Genomic DNA, 8337 nt, shown 5'->3' with positions numbered 1-8337 from the left:
TTTTTCTTTTTTTTTTTTTCTTCTTTCTGAACCTCTTTTTATCCCCTTTCTCCCCCTCACGATTTGGGATCTCTTCTGATTTGGCTAAAGCATATTTTCCTGGGGTTGTTGCCACCCTTTTAGTATTTTACTTGCTCCTTCATATACTCTTATCTGGACAAAATGACAAGGCGGAAAAATTCACCACAAAAAAAAGAACAAGAGGCAGTACCAAAGGCTAGGGACCTAATCAATACAGACATTGGTAATATGTCAGATCTGGAGTTCAGAATGACGATTCTCAAGGTTCTAGCCGGGCTCGAAAAAGGCATGGAAGATATTAGAGAAACCCTCTCGGGAGATATAAAAGCCCTTTCTGGAGAAATAAAAGAACTAAAATCTAACCAAGTTGAAATCAAAAAAGCTATTAATGAGGTGCAATCAAAAATGGAGGCTCTCACTGCTAGGATAAATGAGGCAGAAGAAAGAATTAGCGATATAGAAGACCAAATGACAGAGAATAAAGAAGCTGAGCAAAAGAGGGACAAACAGCTACTGGACCACGAGGGGAGAATTCGAGAGATAAGTGACACCATAAGACGAAACAACATTAGAATAATTGGGATTCCAGAAGAAGAGGAAACAGAGAGGGGAGCAGAAGGTATATTGGAGAGAATTATTGGAGAGAATTTCCCCAATATGGCAAAGGGAACAAGCATCAAAATCCAGGAGATTCAGAGAACCCCCCTCAAAATCAATAAGAATAGGTCCACACCCCGTCACCTAATAGTAAAATTTACAAGTCTTAGTGACAAAGAGAAGATCCTGAAAGCAGCCTGGGAAAAGAAGTCTGTAACATACAATGGTAAAATTATTAGATTGGCAGCAGACTTATCCACAGAGACCTGGCAGGCCAGAAAGAGCTGGCATGATATATTCAGAGTACTAAACGAGAAAAACATGCAGCCAAGAATACTATATCCAGCTAGGCTATCATTGAAAATAGAAGGAGAGATTAAAAGCTTCCAGGACAAACAAAAACTGAAAGAATTTGCAAATACCAAACCAGCTCTACAGGAAATATTGAAAGGGGTCCTCTAAGCAAAGAGAGACCCTAAAAGTAGTAGATCAGAAAGGAACAGAGACAATATACAATAACAGTCACCTTACAGGCAATACAATGGCACTAAATTCATATCTCTCAATACTTACCCTGAATGTTAATGGGCTAAATGCCCCAATCAAAAGACACAGGGTATCAGAATGGATAAAAAAACAAAACCCATCTATATGTTGCCTACAAGAAACTCATCTTAAACCTGAAGACACCTCCAGATTTAAAGTGAGGGGGTGGAAAAGAATTTACCATGCTAATGGACATCAGAAGAAAGCAGGAGTGGCAATCCTTATATCAGATCAATTAGATTTTAAGCCAAAGACTATAATAAGAGATGAGGAAGGACACTATATCATACTCAAAGGAACTGTCCAACAAGAAGATCTAACAATTTTAAATATCTATGCCCCTAACATGGGAGCAGCCAACTATATAAACCAATTAATAACAAAATCAAAGAAACACATCGACAATAATACAATAATCGTAGGGGACTTTAACACTCCCCTCACTGAAATGGACAGATCATCCAAGCAAAAGATCAACAAGGAAATCAAGGCCTTAAATGACACACTGGACCAGATGGACATCACAGATATATTCAGAACATTTCATCCCAAAGCAACAGAATACACATTCTTCTCTAGTGCACATGGAACATTCTCCAGAATAGATCATATTCTCGGTCCTAAATCAGGTCTCAACCGTTATCAAAAGATTGGAATCATTCCCTGCATATTTTCAGACCACAATGCTCTGAAGCTAGAACTCAATCACAAGAGGAAATTTGGAAAGAACCCAAATACATGGAGACTAAACAGCATCCTTCTAAAGAATGAATGGGTCAACCAGGAAATTAAAGAAGAGTTGAAAAAATTCATGGAAACAAATGATAATGAAAGCACAACGGTTCAAAATCTGTGGGACACAACAAAGGCAGTCCTGAGAGGAAAATATATAGCGGTACAAGCCTTTCTCAAGAAACAAGAAAGGTCTCAGGTACACAACCTAACCCTACACCTAAAGGAGCTGGAGAAAGAACAAGAAAGAAACCCTAAACCCAGCAGGAGAAGAGAAATCATAAAGATCAGAGCAGAAATCAATGAAATAGAAACCAAAAAAACAATAGAACAAATCAACGAAACTAGGAGCTGGTTCTTTGAAAGAATTAATAAGATCGATAAACCCCTGGCCAGACTTATCAAAAAGAAAAGAGAAAGGACCCAAATAAATAAAATCATGAATGAAAGAGGAGAGATCACAACGAACACCAAAGAAATACAGACAATTATAAGAACGTACTATGAGCAACTCTACGCCAACAAATTTGACAATCTGGAAGAAATGGATGCATTCCTAGAGACATATAAACTACCACAACTGAACCAGGAAGAAATAGAAAGCCTGAACAGACCCATAACCAGTAAGGAGATTGAAACAGTCATCAAAAATCTCCAAACAAACAAAAGCCCAGGGCCAGATGGCTTCCCGGGGGAATTCTACCAAACATTTAAAGAAGAACTAATTCCTATTCTCCTGAAACTGTTCCAAAAAATAGAAATGGAAGGAAAACTTCCAAACTCATTTTATGAGGCCAGCATCACCTTGATCCCAAAACCAGACAAGGATCCCATCAAAAAAGAGAACTACAGACCAATATCCTTGATGAACACAGATGCAAAAATTCTCACCAAAATACTAGCCAATAGGATTCAACAGTACATTAAAAGGATTATTCACCACGACCAAGTGGGATTTATTCCAGGGCTGCGAGGTTGGTTCAACATCCGCAAATCAATCAATGTGATACAACACATTAATAAAAGAAAGAACAAGAACCATATGATACTCTCCATAGATGCTGAAAAAGCATTGGACAAAGTACAGCATCCCTTCCTGATCAAAACTCTTCAAAGTGTAGGGATAGAGGGCACATACCTCAATATTATCAAAGCCATCTATGAAAAACCCACCGCAAATATCATTCTCAATGGAGAAAAACTGAAAGCTTTTCCGCTAAGGTCAGGAACACGGCAGGGATGTCCGTTATCACCACTGCTATTCAACATAGTACTAGAAGTCCTAGCCTCAGCAGTCAGACAACAAAAGGAAATTAAAGGCATCCAAATTGACAAAGAAGAAGTCCAACTATCACTCTTCGCAGATGATATGATACTATATGTGGAAAACCCAAAAGACTCCACTCCAAAACTGCTAGAACTTGTACAGGAATTCAGTAAAGTGTCAGGATATAAAATCAACGCACAGAAATCAGTTGCATTTCTCTACACCAACAACAAGACAGAAGAAAGAGAAATTAAGGAGTCCATCCCATTTACAATTGCACCCAAAACTATAAGATACCTAGGAATAAATCTAACCAAAGAGACTAAGAATCTATACACAGAAAACTATAAAGTACTCATGAAAGAAATTGAGGAAGACACAAAGAAATGGAAAAATGTTCCATGCTCCTGGATTGGAAGAATAAATATTGTGAAAATGTCTATGCTACCTAAAGCAATCTACACATTTAATGCAATTCCTATCAAAGTACCATCCATTTTTTTCAAAGAAATGGAACAAATCATCCTAAAATTTATATGGAACCAGAAAAGACCTCGAATAGCCAAAGGAATATTGAAAAAGAAAGCCAAAGTTGGTGGCATCACAATTCCGGACTTCAAGCTCTATTACAAAGCTGTCATCATCAAGACAGCATGGTACTGGCACAAAAACAGACACATAGATCAATGGAACAGAATAGAGAGCCCAGAAATAGACCCTCAACTCTATGGTCAACTAATCTTCGACAAAGCAGGAAAGAATATGCAATGGAAAAAAGACAGCCTCTTCAACAAATGGTGTTGGGAAAATTGGACAGCCACATGCAGAAAAATGAAATTGGATCATTTCCTTACACCACACACGAAAATAGACTCAAAATGGATGAAGGATCTCAATGTGAGAAAGGAATCCATCAAAATCCTTGAGGAGAACACAGGCAGCAACCTCTTCGACCTCAGCCGCAGCAACATCTTCGTAGGAACATCGCCAAAGGCAAGGGAAGCAAGGGCAAAAATGAACTATTGGGATTTCATCAAGATCAAAAGCTTTTGCACAGCAAAGGAAACAGTTAAAAAAACCAAAAGACAACTGACAGAATGGGAGAAGATATTTGCAAATGACATATCGGATAAAGGGCTAGTGTCCAAAATCTATAAAGAACTTAGCAAACTCAACACCCAAAGAACAAATAATCCAATCAAGAAATGGGCAGAGGACATGAACAGACATTTCTGCAAAGAAGACATCCAGATGGCGAACAGACACATGAAAAAGTGCTCCACATCACTCGGCATCAGGGAAATACAAATCAAAACCACAATGAGATACCACCTCACACCAGTCAGAATGGCTAAAATTAACAAGTCAGGAAATGACAGATGCTGGCGAGGATGTGGAGAAAGGGGAACCCTCCTACACTGTTGGTGGGAATGCAAGCTGGTGCAACCACTCTGGAAAACAGCATGGAGGTTCCTCAAAATGTTGAAAATAGAACTAGCCTATGACCCAGCAATTGCACTGCTGGGTATTTACCCTAAAGATACAAACGTAGTGATCCGAAGGGGCACGTGCACCCGAATGTTTATAGCAGCAATGTCTACAATAGCCAAACTATGGAAAGAACCTAGATGTCCGTCAACAGACGAATGGATAAAGAAGATGTGGTATATATACACAATGGAATACTATGCAGCCGTCAAAAGAAATGAAATCTTGCCATTTGCGACGACGTGGATGGAACTAGAGGGTATCATGCTTAGCGAAATAAGTCAATCGGAGAAAGACAACTATCATATGATCTCCCTGATATGAGGGAGAGGAGATGCAACATGGTGGGTTAAGGGGGTAGGAGAAGAATAAATGAAACAAGATGGGATTGGGAGGGAGACAAACCATAAGTGACTCTTAATCTCACAAAACAAACTGAGGGTTAATGGGGGGAGGGGGGTTGGGGGGGTGGGATTATGGACATTGGGGAGGGTATGTGCTATGGTGAGTGCTGTGAAGTGTGTAAACCTGGCGATTCACAGACCTGTACCCCTGGGGATAAAAAGATACTATATGTTTAAAAAAAATAAATAAATTAAATGTGAAGAATAAAAAAAAAATATTCTGGACATAAAACCAAATTGTTATTAGGTTGTTCTTTCCAGTGTTTCACCATCAGGCCCCAAGTTTTAACAAAAACGATGCTTCCTGTCTCCCTTCCTTCCTGTCCCATCCCTCTTACCCCTGAATGGTACACCACTGACCTTCCAAAACTATAGACATGCTACACTGTAAAAATGCAGAGTTAACCCTTGGAAAGCAGGCTGTGCGTTGTAGAGATGCTCTTTGAAGATCTGCAGTATCGTTTGCTCTCATATATGTGCATTCTGCAAGTTTTGTCCTTCATGGAAGGCCTTCTGTTTTTCTCACCAAAGTACAGAATGAGCTGCATTGCAGCGCATCTCCTCCTTCCTCTCCCCTGGGATGAGTCTGCAAAGTACACAGCTGGGAAGGCTTTATATTCCTTTGGGTGGCTCTAAGTACTGCTCTTCAAAGGACATCTCCTCAAGCCTCCTCTGTGGTGTCAAGACAAGTAGAACTCCTTCCCTCTCCACGTGAAACCCACAGTCAGGTGTGACAGGGGCTGGTACTCAGGAGAGTTAATTCTTGTCATCTTTTTTGTCATCGTCCTCTAAGAGGTGGGAATGCCACATCAGACTTTTCTTCATAGAAAGATGTGACCCAGTGGACACTTGACATTGGCTTCCTTGGAAGGGACCAGGTCATCCTCATCATATTTTTTCCATTTCATCGAGAACATGAGCTCTGCCCTGGAGTTTGTAGCTCTACTAATCTGCTCCAGCTCCAGATCCTGGGCAGAGTCTCATGACTTTTCTGGCTCTTCTTTCTTCTTTGGTTTGTTCTCTGCTTTATTTTCAGAATCAGTCAATTTTGCACTTGCCTTCCTATATAATTTCTCTGTCCCATGTACTGTTCTGTGACTGTAGAAATGGTCATGAGGTCAGTGCAGCCCAGGTTCTCTTCTGGCTCCCAAGTGTCATCCGCATCTGAGGACCCCTTCCACTTCAGGAAATTCTCCACTTTGCCTTCTCCACTCGATGATCAGGAAATGTTTACATCACATATTCTTCTTCCTCATCCTCTAGCACCTCCTCCACTTTCTTGTTTTGTTTCTTTCTCCATGCCCACCAGCTTTCTAGTCTAAAGGGTGATGCTGCTCTGAGCAGCACCCAGGAGTGTGAGAGGAAACGGTGCCACACTAATGGTGTATGGGACTGGTGGGGGAGGTGGCCTCCAGAAAAAGGACAGATCTCTTCACGTTCTAACACTTGTTTTTGTCTTAGCAATAGAAACAAAAGTTAATATAGCATTGTGATTGAGAGTGTGGTCTTTGGAGTCAGAATACCTAGATCTGAATCTCAGCTCTTTTACTCGAGAACCTTGCCAAAGCTAATTAAATTTACATGCCTTGTTTCCCTCATCTGTAAAGTAGGGATAGTAATAGTCCCTATGTTACAGGATTTTTTTTTTTTAAGATTTTTTTTTTTTTAATTTATTTGTCAGAGAGAGGGCACAAGCAGGGGGAGTGGCAGGCAGAGGAAGAGGGGAGTGCAACCCTGGGATCATGACAGGAGCCGAAGGCAGATGCTTAACCAGATGCTTGATTGACCACCCACACATCCCACATTACAGAATTAGTAAGAGACCTTAAAATGATCAGGCACATAGGAAGGTCTTGGCATATGTTAACTTTTTTTTTTTTTTTTTTTTTATTTGATAGAGATCACAAGTAGGCAGAGAGGCAGGCAGAGAGAGAGGAGGAAGCAGGCTCCCCACTGAGCAGAGAGCCCGATGCGGGGCTCGATCCCAGGACCCTGGGATCATGACCTGAGCTGAAGGCAGAAGCTTAAACCACTGAGCCACCCAGGCGCCCCATATGTTAACTTTTTTTTAAAAATGTACCTAAATAGGGACTTTGTGTACAGATAGCATCAAGGTTACAATACTAGGTGTCAGGCTATTGCCTTAGTTTCAAAGCTACCCTTCATTTCATCCTCTTTTAATGCTGTGTTGGAACTTGCAAACATTTTTTTTTTTTTTTTTTTTTTGCTGGTAGAGTGTGTAGTGGGGGTATTGTAGGCGGAAGAGGCTTCTTTCTCTGACTCTGGTGTACCTCTGTTCTGCTTGTTCCTGGGGCACTGTGAAACACCTAGTGACAGTCATCTCAAACTCTTCTGTGTCAGGGTCCAGGCTTCTGGAAACCACACAATAATTTGAACAGATAAGGTTCAATATGAAGAATTGTTCACAATTTACAAGAGGTTAGCTACGAGGAAGGAATTAAATTCAAAAGACTATTCTAGGGCTGAGGGAGAGAACCTAAGGAAAGAACAAACTTCCTCCCTATGTTGGGATTTAGGCCTTGTTAGAAAAGGTGTATTCACAGCTAGAGCTTTTCTCCAGAGTTCCTGGGCTGAGGCTGGCATAAGCTAGGACTGGCAGCCTGGAAACTCCTGCTGGTGTGCATTAGGCCATTGTTGACAGGCAGGGAACCATGGGATAGACCTGGCGTGCAGGAGATCCCCCACTGTGATGCAAGTAGGCCAAGGCTGGATGGTGGGCAGGGAACTTCAAGTTGTGACTGGTAAGCCGGAAACCCTGCCACTTGGGGATAGGTAGGCCAAGGACTCCAGGACTGATCTTACTTAATGATTGTTTATAAAGGCTCCAAAAGAGTGGGTAAATAGTAAATCTCCTTCAAGTTCTTCCAGAAAATAAAATTCCAGCTTGAGGGAAATGACCTGCCAGAGCATTTTTAAGATCTATATGAATGAGTACAGGAAAAGGGCAGATGAGTCACTCAATGGTTGGTGTTATGGACTGAATGTGTCCCCTCAAAATTCATATCTTAAAGCTCTAACCTCTAGCATGGCTGAATTTGGAAATGGGATCTCTAAGGAAGTCATAAGGTTAAATGAGGTCCTAAAGGTAGGCTCCTGATTTTTTTTTTTAATTTTTTTTTTATTTTTTTAAACATATAATATCTTTTTATCCCCAGGAGTACAGGTCTGTGAATCGCCAGGTTTACACACTTCACAGCACTCACCATAGCACATACCCTCCCCAGTGTCCATAATCCCACCCCCCCAACCCCCTCCCCCCAT

General features: G+C 40.9%; 1 protein-coding gene and 1 pseudogene across 1 annotated transcript in view; both read right to left on the bottom strand.

Moving 5' to 3' along the window:
• Nucleotides 1-8337, bottom strand: part of LOC111144599 (mitochondrial calcium uptake family member 3) — a 125463-nt gene that overhangs the window by 92204 nt on the left and 24922 nt on the right. The window lies entirely within an intron of this gene.
• The window catches only part of LOC111144390, a 26862-nt pseudogene continuing 24336 nt past the window's right edge, over nt 5812-8337 (bottom strand).

Source organism: Enhydra lutris, unplaced genomic scaffold (assembly GCF_002288905.1).
Source record: "Enhydra lutris kenyoni isolate GAN:26980312 unplaced genomic scaffold, ASM228890v2 scaffoldscaffold11, whole genome shotgun sequence".
Classification (NCBI taxonomy): Eukaryota; Metazoa; Chordata; class Mammalia; order Carnivora; family Mustelidae; genus Enhydra; species Enhydra lutris.
The sequence above is the reverse complement of the archived record's forward strand: the minus strand, read 5'-3'. Positions and strand labels throughout refer to the sequence as shown.